The 12,504-nt window shown below is 36.6% G+C and overlaps 1 protein-coding gene across 29 annotated transcripts in view; it reads left to right on the top strand.

Moving 5' to 3' along the window:
* The window catches only part of VPS13B (vacuolar protein sorting 13 homolog B), a 784,482-nt gene that overhangs the window by 242,942 nt on the left and 529,036 nt on the right, over positions 1–12,504 (top strand). The gene's annotated exons all lie outside the window — the stretch shown is intronic.

The raw sequence follows: 12,504 nt of genomic DNA, 5'->3' as shown, positions 1-12,504 counted from the left end.
TACTTTAAATGTTTGGTAATATTGTGAGTCAGCTTCTCCAGTGGCTCAGGGATAAAGAATCTGCCTGGCAATGCAGGAGACTTGGGTTTGATCCTTGTGTCGGGAAGATTCCCTGGAAAAGGAAATGGCTTCCCACTTCAGTATTCTTGCCTGCAAAACCCCGTGGACAGAGGAACTTGGCAGGCTACAGTCCATGGGGGTCACAAAAAGGGATGGACTACTTAGTGATGGAATGACAATTTTTATGAGTACAAATTCATATTTTTATAAAGTTTAAAAGCATATTTTTGTTAAAGTTTAATTATTTAAAAGTATATGGGTTATATTTATAGTAATGGAGTTTTTCTTCTTAAGTGTTTCAGTATATTCAGATAACTATAATCAAAATTGTATTTAAAATTTTAAAATTTTACAGTGGGATTATACAATATGAAATATTTGTAATGCTTGCTATTACTGCTTTTGTTTCCTAAAGACACTTTTTAAAAGTTAAATATTTGGATCATTAGATTGTATTTATATGGCCTTGTTTGAAGTTAATTATTAATATTAAGTGGAACTTGATTTTTAGCTTTAGAAAAAGAAATAGAGGAAGTTAATAATTTTTTAAATTGTATGCATTGTTAATAAGCCATATCGTAAGTAAGCCTCAGTCAGCCTGTGAAAGGGGTGACTTAACACAACTGTTGATGCATTTGGACTGAAACATCTTTATCAAGTTAATACAAGAAGCAGTCATGCCCTACTTGAATTACTCATTTATAATAGCTGAACAGCAGCCTGCATGTGGACTTCAAAATCCTGGGAAGATAAGATGGCTGCATATATCCAAATGCTGAAAGCCCTGCTCTCAGCAGCTGGAAGATGTTGAGCTCCATTGTCATCTACTAGGTTTTGGTTTTCATGGAGATGTGATCAGTGTAATTGCTGACCAGCTTTATGCATTGCTTTTAATACTGATAGCCTCTGATGTCAACCTCTGAAGTTTGTAACTTAAAAGATCGTGTTTAAATACAGTGTATTTAAAATTTACAGAAATCTAACATATAGATGATTTTACTTTGCTCAAGCTTATCACATATACTCCGATTACTAAATATTTTCAGTATTTTAGATGACATGATAGATATTACTTGTCTACTTTAAATGAATCCTGCAATGTTTTTGTCTCCATCATTCACAAAATATGCTCAACGTTTTGCTGTTCTGGGTAAGTTTTTATATAATTGATCCATTCATGTGCAAAATTTTTATGTATTTCCTATAATGCAGGCTGTGGCTCTATTTTAAATCAGAACTACTTATAAACAAAGCAACTAACTATTAGTACTTCTCATTTGTCATCTTTTTACTCCCATCTGATGTCTAGTCGGGAGAAGAATTTTAGAAAACATGGAATGATAAAGGATAGTCTAAGACGAGATTGTTATATGAAGGAAGAAATGGATCTGTAACTTTGAAGCTGTTTCTTGCATTTTAATTGTGGAACCTTATCTTTGTATAAATCACATGATATCAGTTTGAATGTGTCTTAATCCATTACATGATTGCAACACCAGGCACTGAATAGTTTTCTGTGGACTGTCCACTGTACAGAGACATCCCTTTAAAGAGGTCATCGTTCATGTCATAAATCAAGTGTATTTGCTAATTAATATTATTTTTATTATTCATTTCAGGATTTTCAGACAGAGGACAGTAAAATTATTACTCTTACAAACTTAGCATGTTATGACACTATTGAACAGATGGAAGTAAAATTAAGTAAGGTACCATGTGACTGGTTAATAAGCTACAGATAATATTGATGTCGCCATGTTTGACCAGTTTCTTTTTTAAGTTGGTCTGTTAAAAATATTTCTCACCCTTAAAAAGTGTTTATATAAGATATCATCCTCATTGACTAACAATTGATGATCCTATACTTATAGGTATTATGCCAGTGACATAATGAGAAAATTTTACACATACTCATAGTAACTATCATTATATCGATATTAAAAAAAAATCAATCTGTAGTTAACATGAGCTAAGTAGTTTGCTTTGCTTTTTTTTTTAAAAATTCATTAATTTTTGGCTGTGGTCATCGTGGCCACAAGATGGCTTTCTCTAGTCCTGGGGAGGAGGGCCTCCTCTCCGTTGTGGTTAGCAGGCTTCTCGTTACGGTGGCTTCTCTTGTTGTGGAGCACAGGCTCTAGAGCTACCTGGGCTTTGGTAGTTGCAGCCCATAGACTTAGTTGCTCCATGGCATGTGGGATCTTCCCAGACCAGGGATCTGAACCCATGTCCCCTGCATTGGCAGGCGGATTCTTAACCACTGGACCACCAGGGAGATGCTGCTTTGCTCTGTTTCAAGACATGCTCCTGTAACTGTAACCTACTTGTCTGGAAGCAGCACATGCCTCAAAGAAAAGTTTTATCTACAAAATCAGAGTTGTATGTTTTTCTGAATCTTTGAATCTTCTTTTAAACATATCTTAATATCTTTCTCCGTGACTGTTTTTTATTTAGACCCCTTTTAACCTATATTTGTGTGCATATATGTGTTTAGCCAAAGGTGAGCAGTTATTTGTTTTGTGTGTGTGTGTATGTTTTTTGCTTTTGGCCACACTGCACAGCATGCGGGATCTTAGTTCCCTGACTAGGGATCAAACCTGCACTTCCTGCATTGGACGTGCAGTCTTAATCATTGGACCACCAGGAAAGTCCCAAGAGGGAGCAGTTTTGCAGCACTGCCCCCAGCATGGTATCAGTTCATATACTGTTTTTTGTTTCCTATGCCCTTCTTTTATTTCCAGTTCTGAAGTAGTTTCTGGGCTTTATCTTTGGTTATACCTAAGTGAATAACACATGCAGCATTCATTTGTTCTTTGATAAATAGAAGGTTGCTTATTCTAAATAATTTTATGTCAACATTTGAAAAATAACTTGTCAGTTTAGAAAAAAAAAAAAAACTTCTAAGCAAAGTGTTGGTGGTAGAGTAAATACTGAAATAGTACGCAGCTGGAGCATGGTAAGGTTGCTGTGTGGGTTGTCTTCTGTATTCTAAAAAACAAAACACACTCTTTGAAATCTGTTTAAATGTTTCTTAACTCAATGAGTTGTAGCTTAAATTTGTTGCTATACCCCCTGATCGGTCTGTTTGGTTAAGAGTACAGTATAGGTTTCCAGATCATTATTAGTTTGTTTCTACCAGTCTTGGTGTTAATTATGAAAGGGCTTTTACTGGGAAATATGATGGGGTCTTTTCTGTGTCCTCTTACTTATATTTCTTTTACTTTACTTAACCTATTCAAGAGAGATTGCTTGTGTTATTCTAGAGCTGGGTTCCCGTCTCAGCTGTGTCTTTATTGGGTGTTTATCGCTTATACAGGGCCTTCTAGATTTTTTGCTACACTAAGACTGCTATCTAGTCATCATCCGTGGGTTTCAAGATAATGAATTTTCTGTCTATTCCTAGACTCATTTGGCCATTACTTTATTCTCTATAGCCAGGTTACTAGGGCAATCTCTAGTAATCTGTAGGACTTCAGATTAGCATATCAATATTGATATTTTAATGCTGAATACCAGTAAATATGCTAATTAACATTATGAAAAGGTCTTCCTTTGTTAATTGAAACCAGTTGAGAAAGGGAAGACCTAAAGCATCATTATTTTGTAAAATCGATGCTTGAGACAGTGGGCCCATATTTCTGACAAGGTGAAGATTACCCCATAATTCATGCTATGTTTTAACTTTTTAATTACATGTTTTTTTTCTATAGTGATGCCACCATTGTAGGAATTGAGATGGCATTAGGAATGAAGTCTGTTTCAAGTATTTTAAAGGCTAGTGCATTCCAGGGTCAGTGAATCCAAAAGCGAAATTCCAGTAGTAGAAGGATTTCGAAGCAGCTGCAGAATTCTGTGCGTGCCGTGGAGCTTTAGAGTGCTTGTTTCTTGTTTGCGACCACTTTAGTGCTGAGTTTGTCTCAGTGCCTGAAATGAAATTTATACTACAGATGTCTCACTAAGGAAAGCTGCTTTTCCATTTACACTCAAATCTACTTATTTGTGGTCTATCTGTAATTCTCTACAACTTCTGAATAAATTTTGATGTTTCCATGATCCCAGTTTATTAGAGTAATTTATGACAGCATACATGATATATTGTATAGTAGTTAAAAGCATGGGCTTTGAATTCAGACTGGTTTCTGACCCTATTGCATACCATCTCTGTGATCGTGAGCAAGTTTTTGGATTCTTCAGTAACTTTGTTTTCTCATTGGTAATATGGAGATAATAATAGTGTCCGTGTTACAGGATTATTACAAGATTAAGTGATTTCATGTGGGGAAACTATTTTAGAGTAAGATTTGTCACATACAAACCTCAGTAGTTATCATTGTCATGGTAAAAGTTTGTGACTAGAATTCCCCAAACAGAAATAAACTAGTATTTATTTTCTAGTTAATCAGAAATTACTTTCCTGTGAAAAGATATTTAGGTATAAGAAGGAAATTTTTAATTAAGTTCAGTTTTTTTTGTTTGTTTTTGTGGAATAAAACTTGTATCCAGTGTGTAAAATGAATTGATAGTATGTATCTAGCATTAGATAATTCTAATCATTTCTGTACAGTTAACTCTTAAATTTATGCTGCTCCCTATTGTTTGGAGTACCAACATTTTCCCTGATCAGCAGATGAATTTTTGGTTATCTGTGAAACGTTTTCTCTTGAATAATTCACAAGCACATTATACTCAGCCCTTAAATTCACCATTTTACTCCAGCCCTGCACCTTAACCAGTGAATGGTAGTATTACCAGTCCAGTCAGAAACCTAGTAATTGGCCCTGAACTTTTCTCTTCCATTTCCCTTGTTTCCTGTTTGGGCAGTAATCAGTTTTTCAAGACTTTTCTATAAATCTTTTCTGTAAAACATATCTGATCCTTTCCCTTATTTTTAAAATACCCTTCAGTGACTTTCTCATATCTTTCTGGATAAAGGACAGACTTCTTAGCCAAATATATGAATTTGTTCTTAGGTAATGTTTTCACTACACTGTGTGGAACTGTTTTGAATTCCGTGAATATGCCGTTCTCCTTTACCATCTTCATTTGTGCGTACAATTTTCAGGGCATAGGAAGCACCCTGGTTTGCTCGTCTCCACTCTACAGTTAAAGCATTACTACCATTAAAAATTCATTCCCAGGTTTACCTTAGAAGACAAGTGAGGTGCCCTTTCATGTTTGCTTATCCCCACCCCCACATTCTGTAACCCTTTAGGCAATTTTGTTAAACCATTTATCAAAAAATTATGATGATTAATTTTTGTCAGCATTTTCCATTGAATTATAATTCAAATACAAGGGCTATTTCTTAATATCTGTGAATGCTTACTGCTTAGTTTTAGGCAAATGGTTAGTGGTCAATAAAAGTTTGTTGAATTAATAAATGAATTTGAATGAGAACAAAGTCCTTGGTAACATTTACATGGTAAACTTGTCTTTAATGGAAGATAATGAGATTAATTCCTAGTAATTATTCTCAGGAGGCAAAAATGGACTGAACTCCACCCTTTTGCCCCTTTGAAATTAGTCATTCTGTTAGTTTGTCTTATTTATTTACCACTTTGGCTATAACTATTTGCTGTTACCATTTTTCTTGTTAATACTAGTCACTCTGTCAAAAAGTATCTTTCATAGTCACTCTGTCAAAAAGTACCTTTCATCTACTTATAATTTATAACTTTTAATTAATGTTGTTTATTTTTATTTTATTAGATGACCAAAAGTACGCATTTCCCCCATAGTTTACATATTTATTATCATAAATGTGAAGTGGGTTCATTGAGCTATTTAAGGGAGTCTGACAGATTGGTTAGGAAGACTTGCCCTTGGAGGGCATGCAACATGGATCTGTTATTTATAGGATAAGAAGTCAGAGAACTGTGTGGCCAGGCTAAATTTATGTCAGTTAGGGAGTTTTTACGAGGTCAGCACTATGGGGATAGGAGGTAAAAGTGATATCTCGAGTGCCAGAAAGGCCAACATTTTAGGGGTTTATATGTCTTTATTATTTAGGGGTATCTGGCTTTTAAGTGCAAGGAAAATGCTGTTTGAAGGAGACTGGTTGTGAGTAGCAGTGAATTTCCATTAGAAGTTGTAAAGCATATAAACAGTGGAGCACCTGGACTCTGAAAGTGGGATAACATTTATGTTATTTGTACTGACACTACTAGGTACAAAACTATTTATTTTTGAGTATGAATAGGAATAACCTAGTTCAACCTGGCCTTAACGAAAAGCTAGAGACTAATGTTGATACCTGTTTAGTGAACAAATCTGAGTGGTTTTCTGTGCCCTTGGTGGAACAAATTAAACTTTCACTGGTTGAGTGCTTATACCCACACGGTATAGTGTGGGAGGATTATCAGCTAGTTTGTCTTATTGGCTTTTGGGCAGCAGAAAACGCTTAAACTGAGTTTTCCCATGGAAGAGGTGTCTTTCTTGAAATCCCACAACTTTTACTAAAATAATTTATGAAGTGGGATGACAGTAAATTACTGAAGAATCATCAAAGCAAGTATGTTATTAATTGACAATTTATTGACTTCATCCCCTGAGCCAGTTTAAAGAAAAGGGAGGGTGGGTTAGATTTCAAGGTACACTTTGAATGCTGTGTGAGGTCCGTCTGAGATATTTTGGTTAGGCTGTGATTAATTAACTCAATTAAACAAGTATATGAGTCAAAGTACACTCTCATGGATCTGTCAAGTTGGTAATAATGGGTTCAGTACTGATAAAATTGTGAATCTAAATCTGATTAGCATTGAAAGGCACACAAAAATTCACCTGTCACTAATCTTCTGTGACAAAAAATGGCAGTAATTTAGGGTTTCATGTATGTTTTCAGTATCTTTATATATGTATATACATACATATACATGTATCCTTATATATATGTGTGTGTGTGTGTGTTTTTAGATGTTTATATAGGCAGTAAAGAATCTAACTGTAATGCAGGAGACCCAGTTTTGATCCCTGGGTTGGGAAGATCCCCTGGAGAAGGGAGTGGCTACCCACTCCAGTATCTTGCCCAGAGAATCCCATGGAAAGAGGAACCTGGCTGGCTACAGTCTGTGGGATTGCGAAGAGTTGGACATGACTGAGTGACTTTCACATATGCTTATTTAACTTCAGAGATAATGGGATTAAGCTCTAAACTTCCTTTTTAATTGTGTTTTAAAAGATTAACTTTTCAGTTAGTTGTGTTCTTTTAAAAACTGTTACAGATTACTGTCCTTGGGCTTTGTAGCTTATGTAGTTAATATAATTTTACTGACAGGTATAAAAGCAAAGAGAGGTTTGAGACCTCTTTTTTATTGTAAATACTCCTTAAGAAAGAGGTGCTTTCAGTATGATTCTTTTAAAATATAAATGTTTTCCTTATCATTAAAAAAAAGGTGCTTTCAGTTTGTGAGCAGGAAACTGTAATTCCCTAGCTAGAACTTTGTTTTTTTCTTCTTTGAAAAAAATCACCGAATTTTGAGATAGATAGTTCCTTTTGTTCTGTTTCCTAAATATAATTTCATTTTCATTAATTCTGAAAGCATCTGTGTGCTATCTCATTGATTATTAGTTTTGTGGTTTTTCATATTTTAACATCTATGAAATTAGGAGTCCTTATATAGTTAATGATATCTGACAGTTGGTCATAGCCTAAGTTGAGGTCAAAGGCTGTCAGAGAAATTATTTGCTTGCTTCTGCTACCCATGTAGGGGCACTGCAACTTGAGAGAACTACAAGTTAAATTATCTGCTTGTGAATTTTCTGGACTTTCTTGATAGTGTGAGTCCATGCTGCAAATCTATGTGAGCATCAGTTCATGGTTCAAATTCCTTAAGGTTTATATTTGTCTGAGATCTCTTTGAAAATTGTCCCAGATCTGCAGTTTATTAGTGCTGTACCTTGCAAGATTATTTAGTGAGCAGCCCTTGATCTGAAATTTAGTAAAAGGTCTAGAGAAGCTGGGCCATTCAATTATTATTTAACCAGTGGCATCCCATTCTTATTTTTGAGGTAAGAGATATTGGAGGATGTTTACTATTAATAAAGATTTGCAATAGGGCAAGAATTATTCAACTTATTCTTTTAAAATTTTGTCATGAATTTAGGTGTATGCACCAAAGTCATCTCTCTAAAGTCCATAGCTAGTAGAGGATATCTGTTTCCTGTAGATTAATATATATTTCCAAACAACTATTTGTACTTTGTGTTAGAAAAGTATGGGATCCTTGGAAAACCTTTATTCACAGTTAACATTTTAAATCTTGACTTAAAAAAAAAATTCAAGTAGTAAGCCAGTTCCATTGTATGCTTTCTCTAATTTACTACCTCTGCAAACTGAGCATTCTTTTTGTGAATTTTTATATTCAGTTGAGTTCAGTCGCTCAGTCGTGTCCGACTCTTTGCAACCCCATGAATTGCAGCACACCAGGCCTCCCTGTCCATCACCAATTCCCAGAGTTCACTCAGACTCACGTCCATTGAGTCCGTGATGCCATCCAGCCATCTCATCCTCGGTTGTCCCCTTCTCCTCCTGCCCCCAATCCCTCCCAGCATCAGAGTCTTTTCCAATGAGTCAACTCTTCGCATGAGGTGGCCAAAGTACTGGAGTTTCAGCTTTAGCATCATTCCTTCCAAATAAATCCCAGGGCTAATCTCCTTTAGAATGGACTGGTTGGATCTCCTTGCAGTCCAAGGGACTCTAAAGAGTCTTCTCCAACACCACGGTTCAAAAGCATCAATTCTTTGGCACTCAGCCTTCTTCACAGTCCAACTCTCACATCCATACTTGACCACAGGAAAAACCGTAGCCTTGACTAGATGGACCTTTGTTGGCAAAGTAATGTCTCTGCTTTTCAATATGCTCTCTAGGTTGGTCATAACTTTTCTTCCAAGGACTAAGCATCTTTTAATTTCATGGCTGCAGTCACCATCTGCAGTGATTTTGGAGCCCCCAAAGATAAAGTCTGACACTATTTCCGCTGTTTCCCCATCTATTTCCCATGAAGTGATGGGACCGGATGCCATGATCTTAGTTTTCTGAATGTTGAGCTTTAAGCCAACTTTTTCACTCTCTTTCACTTTCACTTTTATATTGGATGGGAGTAATATTTGCACCTCTATACTCAATGAAAATTTATTGTGAGTAGAAAGCATTTATACAGTGGTTGGTTGATTATTCAGTTCATGATATACTGTATTGAATAGGAATACTGTGGAATTACCATTCTGTGAATAGATAGTCTTTGAACACATACTGGGAAATATGGTAAATGAAAGAGGGAGACTGATAAACACATTTCACTGATAAAATATAGCTGCTATATGGTGCTTTTATTGAGCTATTCTTGTCCTACCCAGATCTTATTTTACAACAGAGAAAATAGTAAATATATTTAAATGATAGAATAAGGTACTTCAGTTCAATACAAGAAAACATTCTGCCATTGAGAATAACTTGTGTGAAAGTCTTCATGAGTAGAGGTGAATCGTATAATTAAGGTGGTTTCAATTGTATTATTTTTAGGCCAAGGATATGGCACAGTTGGTATCACTGTTAGGGGCACAATGATAGTAGTGGTTCTCAGCAGCGAAATCTCATGCTTCTTTTGATAGCATATATTTCCTGATGCCTCTTTACTATGTTGATATAAAATTCATAGTTAAGGTACATTTTTAAGCTGATAACTTATGGAGAGATCAATATAATGCCATAGTTGTAGGAATGGGAAAATAAGAGGAAGTACTCCATTCAGTATTTAGAGTGTAACTAGACTAGAAGGCACAAATTGCTCAGGTTAAGACACTTAGCCTGCCACATGTGTTACATCAGCACAGTTATACACTTTGCTTGCCCATATGTTGATAAATTGCTAGTGCAGATAGTCCAGTGGGATAGCCATGGGTGAAGTGATTTTTCTGAAATGGTAAACGATTCTTGGTCAAATTCTCAATGATATAATTTTTCTTCTGTATTCCTGATAGTTAAATTACTGGAGCTTTCAGATTCATTAAAGTAGGTGTGAAAGCTACTGTATGTTTAAATGTAAAGAGATTCTAGGTTCAAATAATTATGACTGGATTTTTTCACTCACATGAATGTCAGGATACTTTAAAACTGTTACGGATGTGAGATCATTTTTTGTTGTACAAGAGACTGTTTTGAGTGTTCAACAACTTTTGATGTCTTGATTGATGCTAAATGTCAGGTAGTGTCTCCTAATCATTGTGACAACCAGAAGCATTAATTTCCAAAAATGCCCCAGAGGATGTTTATTGTTGTTCATTCACTGAAAGTGAAAGTGAAGTCGCTCAGTCATGTCTGACTGTTTGCAACCCCACAAACAGTAGCCTACCAAGCTCTGCAGTCCATGGGATTTTCCAGGCAAGAATACTGGAGTGGGCTGCCATTTCCTTCTCCAGCGGACCTTCCCAACCCAGGGAACAAACCCGGGTCTCCTGCGTTGCAGACAGATGCTTTACCGTCTGAGTTACTAGGTGTGTCCAACTCTTTGTGACCCTGTGTACTCTAGCATGCCAGGCCACCCTGTCCTTCACCGTCTCTGGGCATTTCCCGTAATTCATGTCCATTGCCATCCAACCATATCATCCTCTGTTGCCCTCTTCTCCTTCTGCCTTCAATCTTTCCCAGCATCAGGGTCTTTTCCAATGATTTGGCTGTTAGCATCAGGTGTCCAAAGTATAAGAGCTTCAGCTGTCAGTCCTTCCAATAAATCTTCAGGGTTGATTTCTTTTAAGATTGACCAGTTTGATTTCCTTGCTGTCCAAGGGACTCTCCTCCAGCACCACAGTTCAGAAGCATCAGTTCTTCGGCACTCTGCCTTCTTCACAGTCCAACTCTCACATCCATACATGACTACTAGAAAAACCATAGCTTTGACTAGACAGACCTTTGTTGGGAAAGTGATGTCTTTGCTTTGTAATACATTGTCTGGGTTTGTCATAGCTTCCCTGCCAAGAAGCAAGCATCTTTTAATTTCATGACTGCAGTCACCTTCTGCAGTGATTTTAGAGCCCCAAGGAAGAAATCTGTCACAACTTCCATCTTTTACCCTTTTGTTTCCCTTGAAGTGGTGGGACTGGAGGCTTTGATCTTAGTATTTTTTTATTTTGAGTTTTTAGCCAGCTTTTCCACAACCCTCATAAAGAATCTACTGAATGTGGAACAAAGATCATGGGTTACAGATGGGAGTCACAGACTTGGATTTCATTCTAAACCCTTCTTCTTCTTTGGACTTTGTTTTTTGGGCCAGTTAGTTAGCCTCTCATAGTCTCAGATCCCTTTCTAAAATACTGGGAAGATGATATCTTATGGAGTTATTAAGAGCTTATAACAATATATTTTAGATACCCGACCTGTGCTTCATGTGGGATGGGATTGTTTCTGTCTGACTTACCATGTTACTTTCCAATACTAGTCAGTCAGTTCAGTCACTCGCTCATGTCCGACTCCTTGCAACCCCATGGACTGCAGCACGCCTGGCTTCCCTGTCCATTACCAACTCCCAGGGCCTACTCAAACACATGTCCATCGCATTGGTCATGCCATCCAACCATCTCATCCTCTGTTGTCCCCTTTTCCTCCCACCTTCAATCTTTCCCAGCCTCAGGGTCTTTTCCAGTGAGTCGGTTTTTCGCATCAGTTGGCCAAAAATTACCAATACTACTAGGCATTTAATAAATATTTGCTTACTATTACTTAACTCTTATATGTCACACTGTATTCCAGTATTAAAAACATGTGAGGGAGGGGTGGCTTATAATAGGCCCTAGGGCTATCATGTGTGTCTCTACTCTTGTGTTTTGGAACTTTGTGAATTTTAGTTGAGAATGCTAGCTCTTTGGATTATAGCCTCTGGTTTCCAAGAGAGTATTAAATTAGAAATGTAGTGGTTTGCTTTCTGTTTGAAAGAGACCTATACAGGAAGTCTATCTCAGTAAGCACATTAATTTTCCAGAATACTAATGTCTTTTTAATTTATGTTGTTTTGCTAATGTCAAAGTGTTAGTGGGAGATGTGGTAAGAGTGTAAGGACTTTTAGCTCCTTGTAATTCTGATCTTTGTTACACAGATTCTTAAAATATAGCATCAATAATTTCCCATTTTCATCTTTTTTCTTCCTGTCATTATGACCAATTGAAGTTTACACATTGTATTTTCTCAGTAAATATTTTGTAACTTTGTCCAGTTATTTGACTTGTTTATCTTTCATCTCGGTCAGTTCAAACCATTTACTAACAGACTGCAATTGAATAGCTGCTTCTGGCTAGTTTAATGAGGCTAATTACACTGAAAATGTTATAAGTGGTTGTCTGGAACACAGTTGTTCCATCCCCACCATGAACTGCACATCCCAGCCCTTTTTCCCTGGTGCCCGCAACATGGTCCCCCCAGCCTGTAAGATGCTCAAGGAGGAGCACGAGGTGGCTGTG

This window comes from Ovis aries, chromosome 9, assembly GCF_016772045.2.
Source record: "Ovis aries strain OAR_USU_Benz2616 breed Rambouillet chromosome 9, ARS-UI_Ramb_v3.0, whole genome shotgun sequence".
NCBI classification, from domain to species: domain Eukaryota; kingdom Metazoa; phylum Chordata; class Mammalia; order Artiodactyla; family Bovidae; genus Ovis; species Ovis aries.
The sequence above is the reverse complement of the archived record's forward strand: the minus strand, read 5'-3'. Positions and strand labels throughout refer to the sequence as shown.